The sequence below is a fragment of the Diceros bicornis genome, chromosome 10 (genome assembly GCF_020826845.1).
Source record: "Diceros bicornis minor isolate mBicDic1 chromosome 10, mDicBic1.mat.cur, whole genome shotgun sequence".
In the NCBI taxonomy this organism is placed as follows: Eukaryota; Metazoa; Chordata; class Mammalia; order Perissodactyla; family Rhinocerotidae; genus Diceros; species Diceros bicornis.
In genome coordinates, this window is record NC_080749.1 from 60,025,572 (window position 1) to 60,048,649 (window position 23,078).

The window sequence follows — 23,078 nt, forward strand, 5'->3', positions numbered from 1 at the left end:
CCAGGGGAAGACAGGAGCCCGAGAAGGCCATCTTCCTTTTCCCTGGCCAATTCCCAATTACAAATTTATTTAAGATAAGAAGCTTCTTTTCTGGGTATAAATCCTCCTCAATGGGTTAGATTGGTGTTCTGAAAGCATGATTTCAGACCAGGAGCTTCCACATCATCTGGGAACTCATTAGAAATGCAAGTTCTCAAGCCCCCCACCCCAACCCCAGGACTACTGAATCAGAAAGTCTGGGGATGGAGCCCAACAATCTGCATTTTAACACTCCTCCAGGAGATTCTGATGCATGCTAAATGCTGAGAACCACTGGGTTAGATTATCAGTCATTCACAGATCAATTGCTTTAAATTTCTTAAGTACAGATCAACCTCAGAGAATGAGAATGGTGAAGGATAGAGAGGGTGGGGAAATATTACAGAGGTGGGCACCCAGGCTAAAGAATAAGTCTCAGCCTTTGATAGCAGAGGGCAGAATGAGGGTCACTAGCCACACTACACAGAGAATAAATGTGGTCAATTTCATCTGGATTTGGGAAGCTGTACATGGGTCATGGAAAATAATCTCTGTGCAGTCATGTGGTGGTACCCTGGGAAACAACACCTAAGCTGGGATGTCTGGACTTGATGGGGAGGCTGCTGGTTGACATTAACCAGAGTGGGACAGAAAAAGAATTTCGGAGAGCTGTGAATTCCAGCAGCTGTCCCTGATGTTTTTTATATGTGTGTTTGGGCAGCTGTATTTTTCTTATGCTTCTGTTGCCAGAGGACAAGGAAGACTCTTCTTCCTGTTCTAGCTCCTTTCTACTTTGCCTGAGGGATCTTCCTCCTTTTCCCCCAATCATACTTCACTCCAGCAATAATAAACTATAATTTATTCCCATATGCATTTGCATTGCTATCCTCTCTGCCCGAAATGTTGTTTTTTCCTTGAATAATTTGAAACTCATCTCTGAATATTCACCTCAAATATTACCTCCCCTAGGAAGCCTCCCTTGACCTTTGTAAAGTTAACCATCGCTTTCTCCAGGCCGCAACTACCTTATATATACATCTATCATTGTTCTTAGAATATCATATTGTCATTCATTTATTTAGATACCTCTCTTCTCTTGACATATATCTTAAGAAAACAGAATGTGTTTTATTAATCTCTGTAAAATATATATTTGATAATTTTTAATAAGCAAAATCCCCAAATTTGTGTTCTTTATCATCTCTGATAATGCTACTAAAAGATGGTCATTTTAGGTGGTTATCTTTATTATGATTTTTTAACTGAAATTTTTATTGAGATAATTAGATTCACATGCAGTTGTAAGAAATACAGAGTTCCCTTGAATACTTTTACCTAGCTTTCAATGATGGCAATGTTTTGTAAAACTACAGAACAATATCACTATCAGGATATTGACACTGATACAAGCCACCAGTCTTCTTCAGATTTCCCCAGTTCTACTTGTATTCATTTGTGTGTGTGTGTATGTGTGTGTGTTTGTCACTTGTATAGGTTTGTGTATCCACTACTACAGGATCCCTCATGTGGACCTTCTACAACCACATCCACTTCCCTCCTGGCATCTGCCCCCATCCCTAACCCCTTGCAACCACTAATTTGTCCTCCATTTCTAAAATTTTGTCATTTCAGTAGTGTTGTACAAATGGAATCAGACAGTATGTAACCTTGTGGGATTGACTTTTTTTTACTTAGCATAATTCTCTAGAAAGTCATCCAACTTGTTGCATGTGTCAATAGTTCATTCCTTTTTATTATTGGCTAGTATTATAACGGTATGGATGTACCACAGTTTGTTTAACAATTCACCCTCAAAAGATATCCATGCCAAATCCTGGGAACCTGTGAATGTGACCTTATTTGGAAAAAGGATCTTTGCGGATGTGACTCAGTTAAGGATCTTGAGATGAGGAGATAATCTTGGATTATCCAGGGGGTCCCTAAATCTAATGCCTACATGTCCTTATAAGAGAGAAGCAGAGGGAGATTTGAAACAGACCAAACAGGAGAAGACACAGACACAGGAGATGGTGATGTGAAGATGGGGCAGAGATTGGAGTGATGCAGCCACAGCCCGGGAATGCTGGGGCAGCCACCAGAAGGCGGAAGAGGCAAGGAATGGATTCTCCCTAGCGACCCTGGGGGGAGTGCAGCCCTGCCAAACTGCGGGCTTTGAGAGAATAAATTTCTGTTGTTTTTGGCCACCAAGTTTGTGGCAATTTGTTTCAACAGCCTCAGGAAACTAATACAGAGTTGTTGATAGTTTATGGCTATTACAAATGATGCTGCTATGAACATTTCATGCACAGGTTTTTGTGGGAACATGTTTTCATTTCTCTGGAATAAAATCCCAAGAGTACCATTGATGGGCCAAATGGTAATCACACGTTTAGTTTTATAGGCAACTGCCCAATTATTTTCTAGAGTGGCTGTACCATTTTACATTCCTATCAGCAATGTATGCGTGATACATTTTCTCCTCATTCTAGCCAACATTTGGTGTTGTCACACTATTTCTTATTTTAGCCATTCTGATAGGTATATAGTGAAATCTCATTGTGGTTTTATTTTGCATTTTCCTGATGACTAATGATGTTGAACATTTTTGCATGTACTTATTTGTCACGTGTATATCCTCTTCAGCAAAATGTCTCTTCTTAGTTTTGGCCATTTTCTAATTGGACTGTTTGATTTCATTTTGACTGTTGAGTTTTAACAGTTCTTTATATATTCTAGACACTAGTCCTTGTTGGATATGTGGTTTGCAAATATTTTCCATCATTTGTAGCTTCTGTTTATTTTCAGTCTCTTTACATGATATTTCACAAAGCAGAAGTTTTTAATTTTGAATGAAGTCCAATTTATCAATTTTCCTTTTATGGATCATCCTTTCGGTGTCAAGTCAGAACTCTTTGCCTAGCCCTAGATCCCAGAGATTTCCCTCTATATTTTTCCTAAAAGTTTTATATTTTCATGTTTTACATTTAAATCTATAATCTATTTTGGGTTAATTTTTGTATATGGTATGAAGTTTAGGTCAAAGTTCTTTTTTGGCCTATAGATGTCCAACATCTTCAGCATCATTTATTGAAAAGGCTAGCTTCCTTCCATGGAATTACTTTTGCACCTTTGTCAAAAATCAATTGAGCATATGTGTGGGTCTATTTTTGGGTTCTCTACTCTTTTCCATTGGTCTATGTGTCTATACCTCCACTAAAACAACACTGTTTCAATTAACTTAGCTATATAGTAAGATTTGATATTGGGTAGAGAGTCTTCCCCCTTTAATCTTCTTTGCCAAGATTGTTTTAGCTATTCTAGGGCCTGTGCTTTTCCACATAATTTTAGAATAAGCTTGTCTACTTCTACAGAAAATCTTGCTGAGGTGTTGACAGGAATTGCATGAAACCTATAGATCAATTTAGGAAGAACTGACATCTTAACCATGTTGAGTTTTTCAATCCATGAATGTGGTATGTCTCTCCATTTATTTAGGTGTTCGTTTTTTTTTTCCTCAGCATTTTGTAATTTTTCAGCATACAAATCCTGTACATTTTTTAAGTGTATATCTAAGTATTTCATTTTATTGGGAGTGATTATACATGGTATGGTGTTTTTAAATTTCAATTTCCATATGTTCATTTTTAGTACATAGATATACAACTGATTTTTGTGCATTGATCCTCTGTCCTGAAAACTTGGTAAAGTTACATATTAGGTCTATGAATTCTTTTGTAGATTCTTTGGTATTAATATATAGACCATGATATCTGCAAAGAGAGATAATTTTATTTCTTCCTTTCCAATTTGTATGCCTTTTATTTATTTATTCTTACCTTACCACAGTGGCTAGAACTTCCAGTACAATGTTGAATAAGAGAGGTGAGAGTGGAAATCCTTATTTTGCTCTTGATCTTAGAGAAAAGCATTCTTTCACTATTAAGTGTGATGTTAGCTTTAGACTTTTTGTGGGTGCTCTTTATTAAATCTAGTAGTTATCCTCTATTTCTAACTTGCTGAGAGTTTTTATCATAAGTGAGTGTTGGGTCTTCTCAAATGCTTTTACTGCATCAATTGATATGATCATATGATTTTTCTTCTTTAGCTGTTTTTATGGTAAATTATAATTATTGATTTTCAAGTGTTGACCCAGCTTTGTAAATCTGGAACAAATCCAACTTGGTCATGGTATGTAATTGTTTTTTTATATTGCTGGATTCGTTTTGTATTTTATTGAGTATTTTTGAGTCTAAGTTCATGAGAGATATTAGTCTATAGTTTTCTTTTTTTTATATTGTCCTTGTCTGGTTTTGGTATCAGAGTAATACTGACCTCATAAAATAAGTTGGGAAGCTCCCCCCCTTCTACTTTCTAGAATAAATTGTGTAAAATTGATGTTAATTCTTCTTTAAATGCTTGGTACAATTCTCCAGTGAAACCATATAGATCTAGAAATTTGTTTTGGGGACTTTTGTAATTATTAATTCAACTTATTTGATGGCTGTAGGCTTATTCAGATTGTCTATTTTATCTTGGCTGAGTTTTACTATTTTATGGTTTCTGAAGGAATTGTTCATTTTTCTAAGCTATCAAATTTATAACTATAAGTTTTTTGGTAGTATTTGCTTATTATTTTTAATTGCTGCAAGTTCTGTAGTAATATCACCTATTCCATTTGTGTCTTCTATCTTTTTACCTTTGTCAGTCTTGCTAGAGGCTTATAAATTTCATTGATATTTTTCAAAGAACCAGCTTTTTGTTTTGTTGATTTTACTATATTGTTTTCCCATTTTCAAATTCATAGATTCCTGTTCTTGATCTTTATCATTTTCTTCTTCTGCGTGCTTTGGGTTTACTTTTCTCTTCTTTTTCTAGCTTCGTGACATAGGGACTTATTTATTGGAGACTTTTTCTCATTTCTAATATAAGCATTTAGTGCTATAAATTTCCCTCTCAGCACTGTTTTAGTTACATCCCACATATTTTCATATGTTGTGTTTTCATTTTTGAAATGTCTTTTTTGTTTCCTTTGAGACTTACTCCTTGACTCATGGATGAAGAGATATGTTGTTTAATTTCCTGTCATTTTTCTATTATTGATTTCTAGTTTAATTTTATTATGGTCAGAGAATATACTGTGTATGATTATAATTCTTTTAAATGTGTTGAGGTTTGTTTTATGGTCTAGAATATGGTCTCTCTTGGTGAATGTTCCACAGACTCTTGGGAAAAAAAAGTGTTCTACTATTGTTAGGTGGAGTTCTATGTAAATTAATTAGATCTTGTTGACTGACTGTGTTTTCAGATCTTCTATATTCTTGCCGATTTTCTGTCTAGTATTTCTATCACTTTCTGAGATGTGGATGTTGAGGTCTTCAACTGTAATTGTGGATTTATCTATTTCTTCTTTCAGTTTCTATCAGTTTTTGCTTCATGTATTTTGAGGCTATGTTGTTTGGTGCATGACCATTTAGGATCATTATGTCTTGCTGGTGGATTGAACCTTTTATCATATTGTAAGTCTCTGTTTGTCTCTAGTAATTGTCTTTGCTCTGAAGTCTACCTTACCAGATTTTAATATAGATACTCCTGCCTTTTTTTGTTTTGATTACTGTTTGCATGGCATATTCTTTTCCATCATTTTACTTTTAACCCACATATGTCATTGACTGTAAAGTGAGTTTCTTGTAGGCAGTATATAGTTGGGTAATTTTTTTAATCCACTATGAAAATATCTGTCTTTTGATTGGTATATTTGGGCCATTTACATTTAAGGTAATTATTAATATGTTAGTTTATATCTGCCATTTTATTATTTGTTTTCTATTTGTTTCTTCTGGTTATCCTTTCTCTGTTTCTCCTTTCTTGCATCCTGTGGGTTACTTGAACATTTCTTAGGACTCTATCTTGATATATTTATATTCTTTTTGACTGTATCTCTTTGTATAATTTTCAGAATGGTTGCTATGGGTATAACAATATACATATATGACTTATGACAATCTACTGGTATCACCATTTAGCTACTTCAAGTGAAGTACAGAAACCTTACTTTCATTAAGGTCCCTTTAACTTCCCCACTTTTAAATATCATTGTCTTGAGTATCAGATGGTCATAATTTTTGTTTCAATCATCAAATATGATTTATAACACACACGAGGCAAAGGATAGTGTGAGGATTAATTTTATGTGCCAACCTGACTGGGCCAGAGGGTGCCCTGATATTTGGTCAAACATTATTCCAGGTGTTTCTGTGAGTTTGTTTTTGGATGAGTTTAACATTTAAATCTATAGGCTGAGTAAAGTAGATTGCTCTTCCTAACGTGGGTGGGCCTCATCCAAACAGATAGTTGTAGGCCTGAATAGAACAAGAGGCTGATCCTCCCCTGAATAAGAGAGAATTCCTCCTGCCTGACTGCCTTCCACCTGGGACTTCAATTTTTTCCTGCTTTCTGACTTGAACTGAAACATTGGCTCTTCCTGGGTCTTGAGCTTGCCAGCCTTTAGATGGGAACTACACCATCAGCTCTCCTGGGGCTCTAGCTTTCTGACTATAGATCTTGGAACTTGTCAGCCTCCACAATTGTGTGAGTCAATTCCTCATAATAAACACTTTTTATTATATATGTATATACACACACATATACATACACATCCCATTGATTGTGTTTCTCTGGAGAACCCTGACTAATACAGATAGTTTATTGTACATACCCATATTTCTGCTTTTTTCCATTTTTCTTTCTTCCTTCCTAAAGCTCCAAGATTCATTCTTTTATTATTTCCTTTTTATTTGGAAAACTTCCCTTAGCCAATCGTTAAAGGTAAACCTGCTAACGATAAATTCCTTTGTCTCATACAAACCCCACCCCACGTGGTAATAGAAACCTACTCTCAAACATTTTGGAGTACCTCTTTCCCCAGAGTTGCATCTAGATTTGGAGTGGGGTGCAGAGGGTCTTATGGGCTTACATGGTGCCAAGGCTCAGATAGGAGGGTTTGTGGCCTGGCTGTCATTTCTACACACAAGCATCTGCTGAGATATTCTTATTTCTGTGTGGTATTTGGTTATCAGCTCATGCCTGTACTATGGAGTGTTCCCTTGTTCCCAATGATGGGGTATCTTTAGGTAGGTATGCACTTCACTCATGGCACATGGGAATATTCTTCTGCCACTACTCCAATCTAGGCTGCAGAAAAAGCTGCTTCCTGTTCCTCTCAGATGCCCCTCTGAGGTTCCCAAGCTCACACAGCCGCTTCTGTGCTCACTAAGCCCATAGGAAATCAGGAGACCGTCTCAGGCCCATCTGCCCACCCTTTCTAGGGGCCAGGACCACCAGGGTCTTGCTGTCTTTGTGGACCCCTTGAGGGCTGGAAGCATGCCACAACTTTGTCTGAAGCCAAGACTCCTTTGTGATTTCTGTTATATCCACCCACCCCTCGGGACTAGATGGGGAAAGGAATAGGGATCCTTCACATGCAGAGTAAGTTGTCTAAGCTCTCACTGCTTCCCCTCTAATTCTTACTTCTGTAGCCCAGAGCGTTCTTACAACGTTTAGCCAGGGACAGTGCTATTACTCATCACAATTCCCTCTCTCAGGAAAAAAATTACATTGGCACAATAGTCCCCCCTTTATCTACAGTTTTGCTTTCTGTGATTTCAGTTACCCATGATCAACCACAGTCCAAAAATATTAAATGGAAAATTCCAGAAATAAACAACTCATAAGTTTTAAATTGCATGCCGTTTTGAGCAGCATGATGAAAACTCATGCCATCCCTCTCTGTCCCGCCTGGAACATGAATCATCCCTTTGTCCAGTGTATCTGCACTGTATACACTACCAGCCCCTTAGTCACTGAGTAGCCGTCTCGGTTATCAGATCAACTGTCATGGTATGGCAGTGCTTGTATTCAAGTAACCCTTATTTTACTTAACGGCCCCAAAGCACAAGAGTAGTGATGCTGGCAATTCAGAAATGCCAAAGAGAGGCCATAAAGTGCTTCCTTTAAGTGAAAAGGTGAAAGTTCTCAACCTAATAAAAATCGTATGTTGAGGTTGCTAAGATCTATGGTAACTTATTGTAGTATATTGTTATAATAGTTCTATTTTTTAATTAGTTATTGTTGTTAATCTCTTACAGTGCCTAATTTATCAGTTAAATGTTATCATAGGTACATCATAGGTATGCATGTATAGGAAAAAACAGTATATATAGCGTTCAGTACTATCTGCGGTTTCAGGCATCCACTGGGGATCTTAGAACATATCCCCGCAGATAAGGTGGGGCTACTGTACATTGAAATACACACACATACAACAGAATGGTTTTAGGTGCCCTCTAAGAATCCTCCTGCTGTTGCAGAAACTGAAGTCTAAAGGTTCTGTAAACACTTTGAATTCTAAGGTTAGTGGAAGAATTGACAGTGGTTAGGGGTCAGTCACTTCTTATTTAGAGAAACAACTCAAATCTCAACCACTACCTTGTTGAGACTCCTACCCCTGCCAACCCCAACATTGTAAGACTGACAGAGAGTGGGGGAGTTACCTCTTCAATTAACAGTTCTTGGGAGGGACATCTCTACCACCACATCTTTTCTCCTTTGGGGAGGAGATGAGCTACTATTTTCCTCCCTGTATTCCTTTCCTGGGGCTGTTGTAACAAAATACCACAAACTGGGTGTTTAACAGCAGAAATTTATCATCTCACAGTTCTGGAGGCTAGAAGTCTGAAATCAAGGTCGGCAGGGTTGTTTCCTTCTGAGGGTTATGAGAGAAGGATCTGTTCTGAATCTCTCTCCTTGGCACGAAGATGGCCATCATCTCCCTGTGTCTCTTCACATCATCTTCCCTCTATCTGCTTCTCTGTGTCTAAATTTCCCCTTTTTATAAGGACACCAGTCACACTGGATTAGGGTCAACCCTAATGATCTCATTTTAACTTAATTTCCTCTGTAAAGACTCTATCTCCTTATAAGGTCACACTCTCAGGTACTGGGGATTAGGACTCCAATATATCTTTTTTGGGGTGACCCAATTCAGCCCATAACACTCCCTAAAGCCAAGCGATGGGAAAAAAAGGGAGAGCAGCATTTTGTTCCCTGATTAGGTACCTGCTTTGTCATTAGACCTGCCAGTCTCCCCTGTGGTACCTGAGCAAGGAAGAGAAATGTGGAGAAGCCCCCACACCCTGCTCCACCTCTCCCTGCGTGGGCCCAGCAACTCCAGGTTTCCAAGAGGAATATTAGTTGTCAGATGGATTCTGTACATGCCCTCAAGCCCCAAGAATTGGTACACAGATGAGAATAGAAGACACAATCTTGAAAGGACTGCTACACACGGTTCTGGAGTGGGGTTTTTTGCTACCAACTGAGGGTAAGCTGGAAGATGCAGCTAAATCTCAGGGACTTTCAGTGCCTAAGACACCATTTCATGGGGGTCTCTTCATCCACAGGGTCTGTTAGGAGCACCTGTGACCCACAGAGACAACCAGAAGAGCAATCACCTACCAAGAATAGCACTGCAACATTGCCAAGGCTGTAAGGTAAGGACACCTCCACCCCTCCATCCCTCCATGGTTCCCCACCACCTGGGCGGAATGGCAGGCCCAGAGACGGGCAGCCTGAGAGCTGACTGTGCTCCACCCTCCACTCTAAGCTCCAGGGTCCATCTAGCCAAATGTTAATTCTGCTATGAGACGGATGTTTTTATAAATAGAACCGAATCCTCTAAATCAAAGAGTCCCTCTGAATATACAAAAGTGAGAAGTTACAGGCTGAGAAGGTGTTAAGGGAGCTGCTACCCAGCAGAAAACAGATGTTTGATAGATCAAAACTGAAGAAAGTGACTAGAAAAAATAAAACCATGTTAGCCTTGCTCCTCACTGAGTTGAGACTCTGAACAGTAGATAATGTGCACATGCACACATAGCAGCACTAAGGTATAGTCACTTTTAGTTCCTGCTGTTTCTCTTAGCATGATATCATGGAGAGTTTCCCCTGCCATTAGGTATTCTTCAGATATGTAATTTTTTTTGTGTGTGTGAGGAAGATTAGCCCTGAGCTAACATCCGATGCCAATCCTCCTCTTTTACCTGAAGAAGATTGGCCCTGGGCTAACATCCATGCCCATCTTCCTCTACTTTACATGGGACGCCGCCACAGCATGGCTTGACAAGCAGTGTGTCGGTCTGTGCCCGGGATCCAAACCCACAAACCCCGGCCACCGAAGCAGAGTGTGCACACTTAACTGCTACGCCATTGGGCTGGCCCCAGAAATATAATTTTTAATATCTATGGTTTCTGTCATTCATCTTATAAATGTACTATAATGTATTTAACCTTTCTCCTATTGGACATTCAGGACACATCTAATATTTTAGAATTATAAATCATGTCATAATCATCTTTGTACATACATCTATGCTTTAATTTCTGTTTCAAAGAGGAGACATTATTGTACCTACTTTTTTTTTTTCAGATGGGAGGATTAATGCTAACCACTTTCAGAGGTTAAGTGACTTGCCTTCATCATATGCTAAACCCAAATCTTCTGAGAATGGATCATTGACTATATTATCAGTATGTGAAAATTGTCCTTTATGCCTAATATACAACTTGAAAAGCTGTCTCATTTTCTTACCTATATTCCTATATATTAATATATTGTGTTATTCTAGATGATGAGCTATGTTCTACATATAGAATATATCCATAATATTTTGTGTATGTCCTAGCTAAATGTATTTTATGTCAGCTAGCTCATTTCATTAGCCCGGGAGAACAAAGGAGAAATTCATGAATTGGAGCTTGACATGTCTGTTTTGAAAAGCCATCAAAGTGAATAGTTTGCCATAATAACAACCATTCACAACCACAAACACATTACAGCACGTGAGTCTGAATTTAACTTGAGTGTTATTGCATGGTAGGGAACAGCAGCAAAGTAGTGATGAATAATAATGGCTTCACTATTAAATATGCTTGGAACTCTGGATCTGCCATTTCCATGCTGCATGAACCTGGACAAATTATTTTATCTCTCTGTGTCTCCATTCCTAGTCTGTAAATTAGGGATAATCACAGTACCTACCTAAGGGTTGATGAGAGGACTAAACGAGAAATTTCCTATGAAGTCCCCAGAATATGGCCCATAGAAAATGCTCATTACTGTTAGCTACAAATTTTACTACTTATTAGAAGTCACAAGTTAACCTCAATTTAGGCATAGCTATTTGGATCCTAACAGATGCAATTCAAATCTTTACTTGAGGGTATTTACACTCTGATTTAGATATAAAACAGTAATTAGTTTTTAACCTAACACCAACTATATATTTAATATGTAAATATAGGTACCTTAATGAACCTGTGACTATAATAATCATCATCATAAATAAATTGAAAATGGAAAAGTAATTTTTCATTATTATAATGACTGTGTCTCTTATATCCTATAAGTTTGTCTAAGTTCTTTCACAGAATAAGTATTGATCGGGGAAAATAAGGAAATTAAATCATACACTGAGTAAAAATTAGTTTAGTTTGAAATAGAAAAAAATATTTATTTACAGCACACACGAACGAACAATTTTCATTGGAGCTTAAGATGGATCATGGCCTGACTTTACAAAATCAAAAACTGTGTAACAGCACCAAGCCAAATTCCCACGAATGGCTGCTCCGCCTCATCTCACTCCAGGTTGAAGCCTCATTAGCAGAGCAAACACTTGCTTGAGTGGAATTTGGAGCTCTTCCGCCAACATTTAGGAGGAGGTTTATCTTGGCTTCCCATGTAAACCTGGGCAGGAGGCCCACTTTTTGTAGAAATCTTCACCACAGATAACAGTAAATTTCACATTTTTCTTTACTGGTGTCACAGTGAAGATACCCAATAACTAGCAATGTGGAGGAGGAAGGGCTGTCTAAGGATAAGATAAAGGATTTGAAAGACTGTTTAGAATTTAGGGCAGAAGCAGGAATGTGAAAATTCCAAGCTTCTGCCTCTGTTCAGCCCACAGGGAAGGGTGAGAAGCGAGAGGCGGGAGGCGAGGGAGCTCGTGGTGGTGCCTGAGCTCAGAGTAAGCCTCGTTGGTTTTGGTGATGCCGGTTCCTATTGTTCTAACACCACTGGCAGGCCACTGCCAACTCCATAAAAGAATGTAACAAGTCTAACGGGCAAGATTAACGCTCCTTTCCCGCATCCTTGGACGCGGGATGGAGCTGTAGCTCTTTATATACTATCAAGTAGTAGCTACCCAATAGAAAGCAGACGAAGCAAACTCAAGAAAGCTTCATCTTGCAGAGAGGGAGAAAAAAACTGACATCACAAATCTATTTTAAAATACATTAGGAAGTGTTCACACACTCTAGGGATACAGGACCAAGTCTATGGTCTAATGTACAAATTTTGTGTGTGTGTATATATAAATACAGCCAGCCTTGGTGGTCTAGTTGTTAAGATACGGCGCTCTCAATGCTGTGGCCCGGGGATTTGTTTCCCCATCAGGGAACCATGCCACCCGTCTGTTGGGTATCATACTGTGGTGGCTGCATGTTGCTGTGATGCTGAAAGCTATGCCACCAGTATTTCAAATACCAGCAGGGTTACCCAGGGTGGAAAGGATTCAGCAGAGCTTCCAGACTAAGACAGACGAGGAGGAAGGACCTGGTCTCCCACTTCCGAAAAAGTTGGCCACGAAAACCCTGTGAGTAGCAGTGGAGCATTGTTTGATATAGTGCCGGAAGGTGAGAGGATGGCATAAAAAGACCAGGCAGGGTTCCGCTCTGCTGTACACAGGGTCAGTAGGAGTCAGAATTGACTCGATGGCACCACCAACAAAAATATATAATTATATATATGTGTGTCTAACATAATATATATATAAATAATAATAAAAAATATATACTGAGAAGTAAGAAACAGCTCTTGGATGTTGCCTATAGGGAAAAGAACACATATTATTGTGGTGGTAGTTTTAAGGAGAAAGATAAGTCTTGCTTTAAATCTTCCATTTTCTAGAACAGAAGCATCTCTCCCAGGTAAATGGCCCCGGCCCTGCTGCCTACCTGCGCTGGTGTTGGTGCTGGGGCTGGCCAGCAGCAGTCCTGAGCCCAGGGCTGGGGGCGGGGGCTGCCCATCACTCAGCTGCTTGACACGTTTGCGGTGGGATTTGCCGTTGTAATGGACTTGGGCCTGGGCTGCGGAGTTCAGCTGGATGTTGCACACCTCACAGAAGGAGAACAGAATTTTCTTTTTCTCTTTACTCAGCTGGTCCTCAGGCCTGTCGTTCTTTATCCCCTTTTCTTCAAAGCCCCGTAGAAAAGTTGCCATATTCATAATTCCATCTTCAGGGTAGTTGTCAGGGCTTAAGGAGTACTTCATACCTGAAAAAAAAAGTACAAGTGCTTGTGAAATATGTGCCTTCTTATTTTCTAGTATGATTCCAATTAATTTTCATAGTGTGGTTTAAGCTAAACATCTCCCAGCTACTCAGTGGTCACTCTTGGAAAAAGTCAACAAAAGTACCTAACTGAGCACATAGGGTTTTTGCACATGTGTTCCCTCTGTCTGCAGCACTTTCTACTCTATTCTCACCCCTCTTCTCATCACCTCTCAAGTCCTTTGCCTTATTAACTCCTGCCCACCCCATAGATCTTAGCTGGAGTACTACACTCTCCGGGGAACCCCTCTCACCCTGGAGATAAGGCAGATCTCTGGTGACACGCTCACATAGTGCTATGTGACTCCCTCTATAGCACCTATCACCATGTGCATTTCCCATGTATTTGTGCATTTATTTGGTTTATGTCTGTTTCTCCAATAGAGAGTGAGTTCTGTGGGGCAGTAAGCTCATTTCTGGACATCCCTTAGGCCTAGAATTGCAGTTTTTACATAATAGCCGTTCAAATATCTATTAAAAGAAGGAAGGAATAAATGATGTTATGAACTCAGAACTGTGAAAAAGTGCATGTGTAGCCATAAACATAAATATAATACACACACACCTGCACACCTGCAAATAGACACATGCCCTAACCTGGGGAGGTGGGGAATAACAAAGACTAAGACACAGTATGTCTGCAACTTACATTAGGTTGTGTTCCAAAAGCCCCTTTATAAGTCGACCAGTGGGAATTTGAACATATTTTCTTATAGCTGTTGTGAAACAAATTGTATTTAGGTTTCCAGATTAGCCCATAGACATTAATTTAATCTTTGATGAGGTTGAAATGCAGAACATCTGAAATACAAAATCATAGAAATACAATATACAGTAAACTAGTAATTGAAAAATAGAAAAAGAGTAAAGCAGACTAAGAAATAATTTTATTTTTAATTGCTGATTTTTTTTGTTTATTTAGATAAGAGCATATGATAGATTACAACGTTAAGTGAAGATTTTAAAGGAGACTTTTCAGTACCGCAAGAACCTTGCGTGATGAAGGTGCAGTTGGCTTTTTATTTTGTTCAGTTCCACTTGAACATATATAATTTTTTCATTTATTTAATACCAGTATGACCAGCATTTTCATAGTTTTAGAAAAATGCAGATTTTTCCTTCCCATGTAGGGAAAAATGCAATTCTTCCCTATCATGTGATTCTTTCCTGTGTGTCTCCTTTACTAGCCACCAGAACACTTCACTTATGACACTTCTGGTCATTAAATGTGTGAAGGTTTTTCCCCACACCAAGCAATCCTCTGCGACACCAGCTGGGTGTCCTACAGTTTAACTCAATTCTGATACTATCTACCTGGAGATAGCATCAGATCTCACAGGTTAAGGGCTCAGTCCCATAAGACTGCCCCCCAACCAATTCAGATGCCAGTCACCAGCCAAGGTTGTCACATGTGCTTCTGACCAGCCAGCTCTAGATTGGAGATTTCAATGCCCCCCTCCTTGGGCTTGATTAATTTACTCGGCTCACAGAACTCAGGGAAACATTTACTTTACATTTACCAGTTTATTAAAGGATAGGCTAAAGGATGTAGATGAACATCAGATGAAGAGATATATAGGAAGGGGTGTGGAGCTTCTACGCCCTCTCTGGGCACTCCACTCTCCCAGCCCCTCCATGTGTTCACCAATCTGGAAGCTCTCCAAACTCCACACTTTTGGGATTTTATGGAGGCTTCATCACATAGGCGTGATCAATCATTAACTCTGTTTTCAGCCCTTCTCCCTTCTCAAGAGAATGGGGGCGGGGCTGAAAATTCCAAGCCCCTAATCATGGCTTGCACTTTCCAGTGACCAGCCCACATCCAGGAAGCTTCCAGGAGCCCACCCAGAGTTGTCTGATTAAAACAAAAGACACTCCTATCACCTAGGAAATTACAAGGGTTTCAGGAGCCCTGTGTCAGGAACCGGGGGGCAGAGACCAAATATTACAACAAAAGATGCTCCTAGTGTTCTTATCACTTAGGAAATTACAAGGGTTTTAGGAGCTCTGGGCCAGACACCAGGGGCAGAGACCAATATATATTTTCTAACATCTCACACATACTTACCAGTGTGATTATGACAATGTTTTCGGTTCTCAACTAGAATAGAGAAAAAGACACTCTCGTAGAAGAAAGACGGGAACAATGTTCAGGGAATAATTGGGAAAAAGCTAAGGGAAAACGGATATACATGAGAAAGAATTGGCTGAGGTGGACAGTACTGTGCCATGAGGGATGAAGAATTCAGATAAAGAAAGGATCATGGCTTGTGAGGGCTTTCTGCCTATGGGGAAAACTCAGGGGGTTGAAAGATAGTAGCTTTGAGCAGATCTATTGATCCAAGTTGGCTTGGAGCTCTATGGAAAGGAAGGAGAAACTAGAGACTAGTCCATATTTGGAGTGTTCACCAGCTGCATATTTAAAAATCAGAAAATGGGGGCCGGCCCCATGGTGTAGTGGTTAAGTTCAGCACGCTCCACTTTGGAGGCCCAGGTTTGAGGCTTTGGATCCCTGGTGCGGACCTACACCACTCATCAGCCATGCTGTGACGGCGACCCACATACACAATGGAGGAAGACTGGCACAGATGTTAGCTCAGGGCTAATCTTCCTCAAGCAAAAACAAAGAGGAAGATTAGCAACAGCTGTTAGCTCAGGGCGAATCTTCTTCAGGAAAAAAAAAACAAAAAAACTCAGAAAATGAGTTAGAGCACATGGTACAACCATGAAGATAGATACTGATTCCATGTATACAATATGCCAAAAAGAATGTCTTATTTACACCCATACACCCTATTGCAAAGTGCCTTTATGCATTATATCATAGGCTAAATCATAACCTTCTGAGAGTTGTTAGAAAATTGCTAATTTTGATATGTAAAACCTATTTGTTCCATAAATACTTTACCCTGATGCCATCATTTTAAGGAATTCTATTTCATAAAATTTTCCAAATGAATCTATTCCTTTCAGCTCTCCACCAAGGCAGTTTTCTTCTTTAAAATTTATTCAAACTATACATAAGTCAGGTTTAAGCAATTCCTATAGGTGAGTTGCAGAAAATAATTCAGTTATAATTGAAATGTGATTTAACTGCATATATATTAATATTTTTGCCTTTATGTCCTAAATCCAAAATATTATGGTGTCACAAAGCCATTTTTCTCATAAAACTTTAGAAAATATCAGTGCCATATAAAAGTTTTGTTCAGATATATTACTATGTGTCCTCTCTTAAAATATTAAAATTTATGAGTTAACTGAACTAATTGATAAATAAAGAGATAAATAATTTTTAAAATGAGCTCATCATTAATATATTATGCCCTGTCTAGAAAATTAATCCATTGAAAAACCTAAGGAAAACCAGTCACTTTTAACGTTGCAAGGCCAGATCAGGCACCATCTCACTGAATCCTTGAAATCTAAGTGTTATATTTCAACTCAAGCAACCAAGACCACTGAGGAATGATGACACTTTCATCTGAAAATTTAACCTCTTTGGAGGTGGCTGGCCTTCCCCATGTTGCTAATTAACACATGGTATTTCACAGAAACAGGACATACATCATAATGTTCCATTTTAAATTTGAAATCTAAAAACTGACTTCTTTCTATTATCATATAAAAGATAAAGCCAGCTTACTTGTGCTTCTCTCTCTTCTTTTTTTTGTGAGGAAGATCAGCCCTGAGCTAACATCCAATGCCAATCCTCCTCTTTTTGCTGAGGAAGACTGGCCCTGGGCTAACCTCCATGCCCATCTTCCTCTACTTTATATGGGACGCTGCCACAGCATGGCTTGACAAGCGGTACATCGGTGCGTGCCTGGGGTCCGAACCTGCGAACCCGGGCCCCGATGCGGATCGTGCACACCTAACTACTGTGCCACCGGGCCGGCCCCAACTTGTGCTTTTCTGATTGCCATTTGTCCTAGAAATGAATTATGTTTTAGATTTATTTAAATACACATATTTTAAGTAGTAAGACAGAAACCTTTAAAATGAAATGAATGGCTATTGTAGAATTCTCCTGTCACCTCTTCCGAATACCAGAACCCTTCATAACCTTTATCCCTATTTTATTTTCTCCCAGAGTTACTCCCACTTACAGATAATCCCCCAACACCACATTCGTGGGCCATTCTAGGGAGGATGCAATGCTTGGGGATGAGGTGCATTCTATCCATCAAGTTCCAATTTATTAGTCCTAGTTCTAGCTTCACCACACTTCCTGCCCTCTCAGGGGAAAAATAAGTTCAGATCCTGTTAATAGCCACTTGTAACTAGAATATATTTAGTTCCAGAGGTCTTGGGAAAAGGACCCAGAGGTGGGAGAGAGGCAAGATATCAGAGTCTCAATGTCCACTTTTGGCATGAAGTGATGTAATTTCTAGGTTTATAATAGGTTTGGCAATAATATTTATAATGTCAACTTTCTGGCTAAGGAGAAAGTAACAGTGAGTTTAAGTGAAAGAAGAGAGAAAAATCTCACATTCTATTTGAAAGTTCTTTTATCAGACTATCTTAAAGTATATGTTTCACTTGCATAGGGCAGAAGGACCTTCAGGGGTATCCAATTTTAAACAGTGCAGTAGACAGCATTCTGCTTTGGACTGCCACCCAGGCTTATCTGAGGGTAAGAGAAGTCAGGACAACTAGACCAAGTACTTCATGCTTTTTTGTATTATTTTATCAGGTTAGATGAACAACCACGCAACATCCATGAGAGAATAAGGTATTTTGGTCCAGGTCAAGGAATGAGAAAGTTGGTCCTTGAGTTGCTGGTTTTGGGGAAACTTTTATACTTAACAACTTTCTCTAGACTGGTCCTGCCCTGCATAGTTATCCAACTGTTTTTTATAATAAATTGAAAATAATAGGCAGCTGATTCAGAGGTAATGACATCTCTATTACACATTTGGAGAAATATATTCTTTGACACAGAGTTGCTGCATCAGATGGAGAACATGAGAGATTTCCCCCCTTCTATATAAGTGTGAAAAGGTTCTGCCTCCATTCCATGGATTTATTATCTCATTCTCCAACTCAAGTCAATCAGTTTTATCCACTTCTCATTCATTCCTTAACCCCTAACAACTAGATCACAATTCCTTTCCAAATTTAGTGCTTCTCTTTGAAAAGTCACTATAAATACTTCGTAACTGCCAAATCCAAGATGGCCCTCTCCTCACTCCTCATTTTTCTTGAAGTCCTCATGATGTTTCTCTTGCTAGGGTCTGTTCTTACTTCTGCACTCCTGAGGTGTTTTGTTCATATTGCAAGCCTGGCACACAACCCTTGTATTATCATTTTCATTATTTATATAGTTTTATTTATTTACTCATTCATTTCAGTAAATGTTTATTGACTATTTAGGCAAAGGGCTCGATGCAAGAGAAACAATAGTGAACAGGGTGGATGAGATGCTAGTCTGAGGGGATCCAGGAGTATAATAAGAAATACAGAGGAGAAAACAGGAAATTATAACAGAGTGTGATAAATGCTGTGGAAAAGTCTATATTTTCCTCCCTTGCTAGATTTCAAGTTCTTTGAGGATAAGAACTACACTTTATTTGTCTTTGTATCTCTAGCTTTTAAGATTGTGTTTAGTACAAACTAGGCACTTAATAAATATTTGCTGAATAAATGAATGCATTGTATGTGTGTGTTGTGTGTAGCACTGGTTGTGAACACAGTAACCAAGGTTAATTATTTCAGCTTACAGGTGGGCTGAGTACACAGCTGTTTGCATCTTAACATTTCAGGAACAATAATGGCAGTGTGCTCCCCAAAGGAAAAAATACCACCACTCACTTGTAAACTACAATCCCAATTATTCAGGATGAAGTCCTTCATCCCCTAATTGAAGACAAAGCTTGAAGTTCAAATTCTGTTGGGGTAGGTCACACACTAACATGGGCACACTTGTGCCAACATCTATGTGACATCTGCTCTTTGCTGCATCAGCTTTTGTAGGGAATGGAGCACCAGGTGTAGTGGAAATGGTTGGGCAAGATACAAACACACAAATGGAGAAGATTCAGGACTCGGACACCGATTCTCGCCCACTTACTATGTTGCCAATGTCTGGTCCTGACTCCTAAACTCCTACTTCAAAGGAGGGTAAAAAGTTGAGTTCTTGGTACCAGACTACAAACAACATCCTTCCCTAAAATATAGAATTCGGGGGAAAATTAAGAGGTCAGTAGAGTATACTCATTTTGTTGTATGTTTCGATATTTATTTCATAACAGAATACAAATATGGGAGGCTATATTTGGTTCAATTCAACTAGATAATCATTTATTAAACACTGACTATATACAACACACTATTCTTGGCCCAGTGGTGGCTAAAGAAATGAATAAAATAAAAAACTTAAAAAAATAAAGAGCTTAAAATAAACTGGAAGAAGCAATCATTCTGCTGCTCGTTGTTCAGGAGAGTGACGGTGGAGAATTCTTTGCACGACAGCCCCCAAAGTGCTCTGAGCGTACTTCTACAGCTTTTTAGCTTTATTACATTGGATTGAAATTATTGCTTAGTATGTGATTTCACTAGATGGTTCATCTGTCTCAGATTTTTTTTCTGATCACCTACTGGCACTTTGCTGAGTGCCAGTGAAATAGATTGCAATGGGGTGCTGTGGCCTAATGTGAATCCCAAGAGATTTTGACACTAATTGCTGAATAAGAAAAGCTGACATTTTCATGCCTCTAACAGTTTGTTTCCCTTGAGGAAAAGATTTGAATTCAGCTTTCGGGGCATCCTTCTCCTTTGTTTGGGGAAAACATCTTAGAGGGTCTTTCAATTATGTGAAGATGGGAAGGTAAATCATGGACTCGCTTCCATAATGGAGATAATGTGGCTCCAAGAGCTTAATCTGCTTTTCATAATCATATAAAAGGTTGTCTTCACTGTGGCACATTTGCGTCTCTGCATATTATCTTTTCTTTCACAAAATATTTCTTTCCTATGAGCGGATTTAAATTGTATTGTCCCTGAAAGTTTTGTTAGATAATGGGAGAGGAGTGTGTTTTTTTTGTTCAGTCAGTTAACCACAGGAGATCAGTGGAGACTAGAAGCCATGAGTAAGGATGTGAACGCATCTCACCTTACAAAGAAGAACGGCCTGGGAGTGCTGAATCTCAAAGTGGACTCTATTGTATAAAGTCCCATATTTGGGGTTGTTCCACATTGAATAAACTCAATTTTGGGGAAAGTACTGATGTTGTTCTAAATTATCTTAATAACTGAAGGGAAAGATCATCCCTCTGTGGATGGGTGCAGGATTGCCTCAAAATGAAGAGATTTTTCCACTGTCAATCTTAAAAGATTGATGGGGGCGGGAAATAGACACTTAGATGGATGAGCCTACAACTGTCTCTGGGCCTGGGGGACCTGTGATCCAGATATGAGAGATTTGTTCCAGGCCTTCCCATTGTGGGAAGGTAAATTGACCCCTGAAATATGGAGACAGGCCTGAGACAGGGCAGAGAAGACTTTACATAACAGAGAACGCCTGTGGAGAGCTTTGACCTGTAAACCCAGAGAACCTCTATATCTAGTTACAACTGTGGAGTTCTCCACTTGTATCTCCTTTTTGTTTAAATCCCAAAATCATCAGTGAAGTCATGCAAACATCACAGCTGAACTTCCTATTATTGTGGGGAAGAGTCTAAAATGGCACGTGGGGGGCCGGCCCCGTGGCTTAGCGGTTAAGTGCACGCGCTCCGCTATTGGCAGCCCAGGTTTGGATCCTGGGCGCGCACCGACGCACTGCTTCTCCGGCCATGCTGAGGCAGCGTCCCACATACAGCAACTAGAAGGATGTGCAACTATGACATACAACTATCTACTGGGGCTTTGGGGGAAAAAAAAAAGGAGGAGGACTGGGAACAGATGTTAGCTCAGAGCCAGTCTTCCTCAGCAAAAAGAGGAGGATTGGCATGGATGTTAGCTCAGGGCTGATCTTCCTCGAGGGAAAAATAAATAAATAAATAAATAAAATGGCACCTGGGGTTAAAGTCATACATGGGGGAGCAACAGTAGGGGGCTGAAGGATGTTAGTGACACACAAAATAATGATGCAGTGGTCCAAAACCAGACAACTGGTTAAGACGTCAAATAACAACTGGCTTGAGATATCTCAGAGATTGAAAAAAGTGCACAAGAAGGGCAAGCTGGTAAAATAGTGGAATTCTTGCATCAAGTAGGGTAGACAGAATATTATTCAGCCATAGAAAGAAGTAAATCTTGCCATTTGTGACAACATGGATGGATCATGAGGGCATTATGCTAAGTAAAATAAGTCAGACAGAGAAATACAAATACCGTATGATCTCACGTATATGTGGAATCTAAATTTAAAAAGAAAAAAACAAAACAAACCTCATAGATACAGAGAACAGATTGGTGGTTGCCAGAGGTGGAGGGTGGGGAGTGGGCAAAATGGGTGAAAGAGGTTAAAAGGTACAAACTTCTAGTTATAAAATTAATAAGTCCTAGGGATGGAATGTACAGCATGGTGACTATAGTTAATAATATTGTATAACGTATAACTGAAAGTTGCTAAGAGAGTGGATCTTAAAAGTTCTCATCATAAGAAAAAAATTATAACTGTGTAGTGATAGATGTTAACTAGACTTATTGTGGTGATCATTCACAATATATACAAATATTAAGTCATTATGTTGTACACCTGAAACTAATATAATGTTATATGTTAATTATATCTCAATAAAAAAATAAATTTCAGAAAGAATATTAAAAAAATGTAGGGTAGAGATTTGAATTATTTTGAATTAGATAATATGATGGGTAAATAGGCTAGGGCATTTGAGTTACCTAAATATAAGTAAAACAAGGTTATTCTATTCTCATTCATTATTGTATACCCTAAGCCAACCAGATGCCTAGCACTTAGAAGTTGCTTCATAAACTTTGGTAAAGTTAAATAATTGCTATAATTAATTTAGCTGAAGGTCAACTTCAGCCCAAAGCTGCTAGTTAATTTGGCCTTGGTCTTCAAAAGGCCCAATAGTTGCGTGTCTCTGTAGATGAATGTCTTTTCTGGCACCCTTGATCATCTGAGTGTTCCAAGTTACCATCATATACAAATAGAATAACCATGTCAATAATAAGAACAAGGAATGTATTTTATTCTTAATTCTAGAATATCAATTTCAAATATGTACGTGCATTTCAGATAAAACTAGGATTGAAAATATCCTTATATGCTTAATACATTAAGATTCAATCAGTAGAAGGAATAATGTATGTTTCTTATTGCAAGAATAAAAATTGCAATAATTAATGATAATTGTAAAAGCTGTTAACTTTATGTAAAAAACAATTACTAAAAATTTTCAATCAGTTAAATAGAGAACAGATTGACAACTAAATCTAGCACTAGCTAAATAACTTTAGAGAGAACATATACTTATTTGAGATACAAATATTTATAAACAGTTAACTAATATTAGGATAGAAATTAGATTATATCATAATTCTAATCTTTGTAGAATTATATGGTATACTAGCTTTCATGATATTAAACCAATAAATAAATAAAAACTATAATGCTTAAAGGTTAATTCCATTATGGCGTGAACCCTT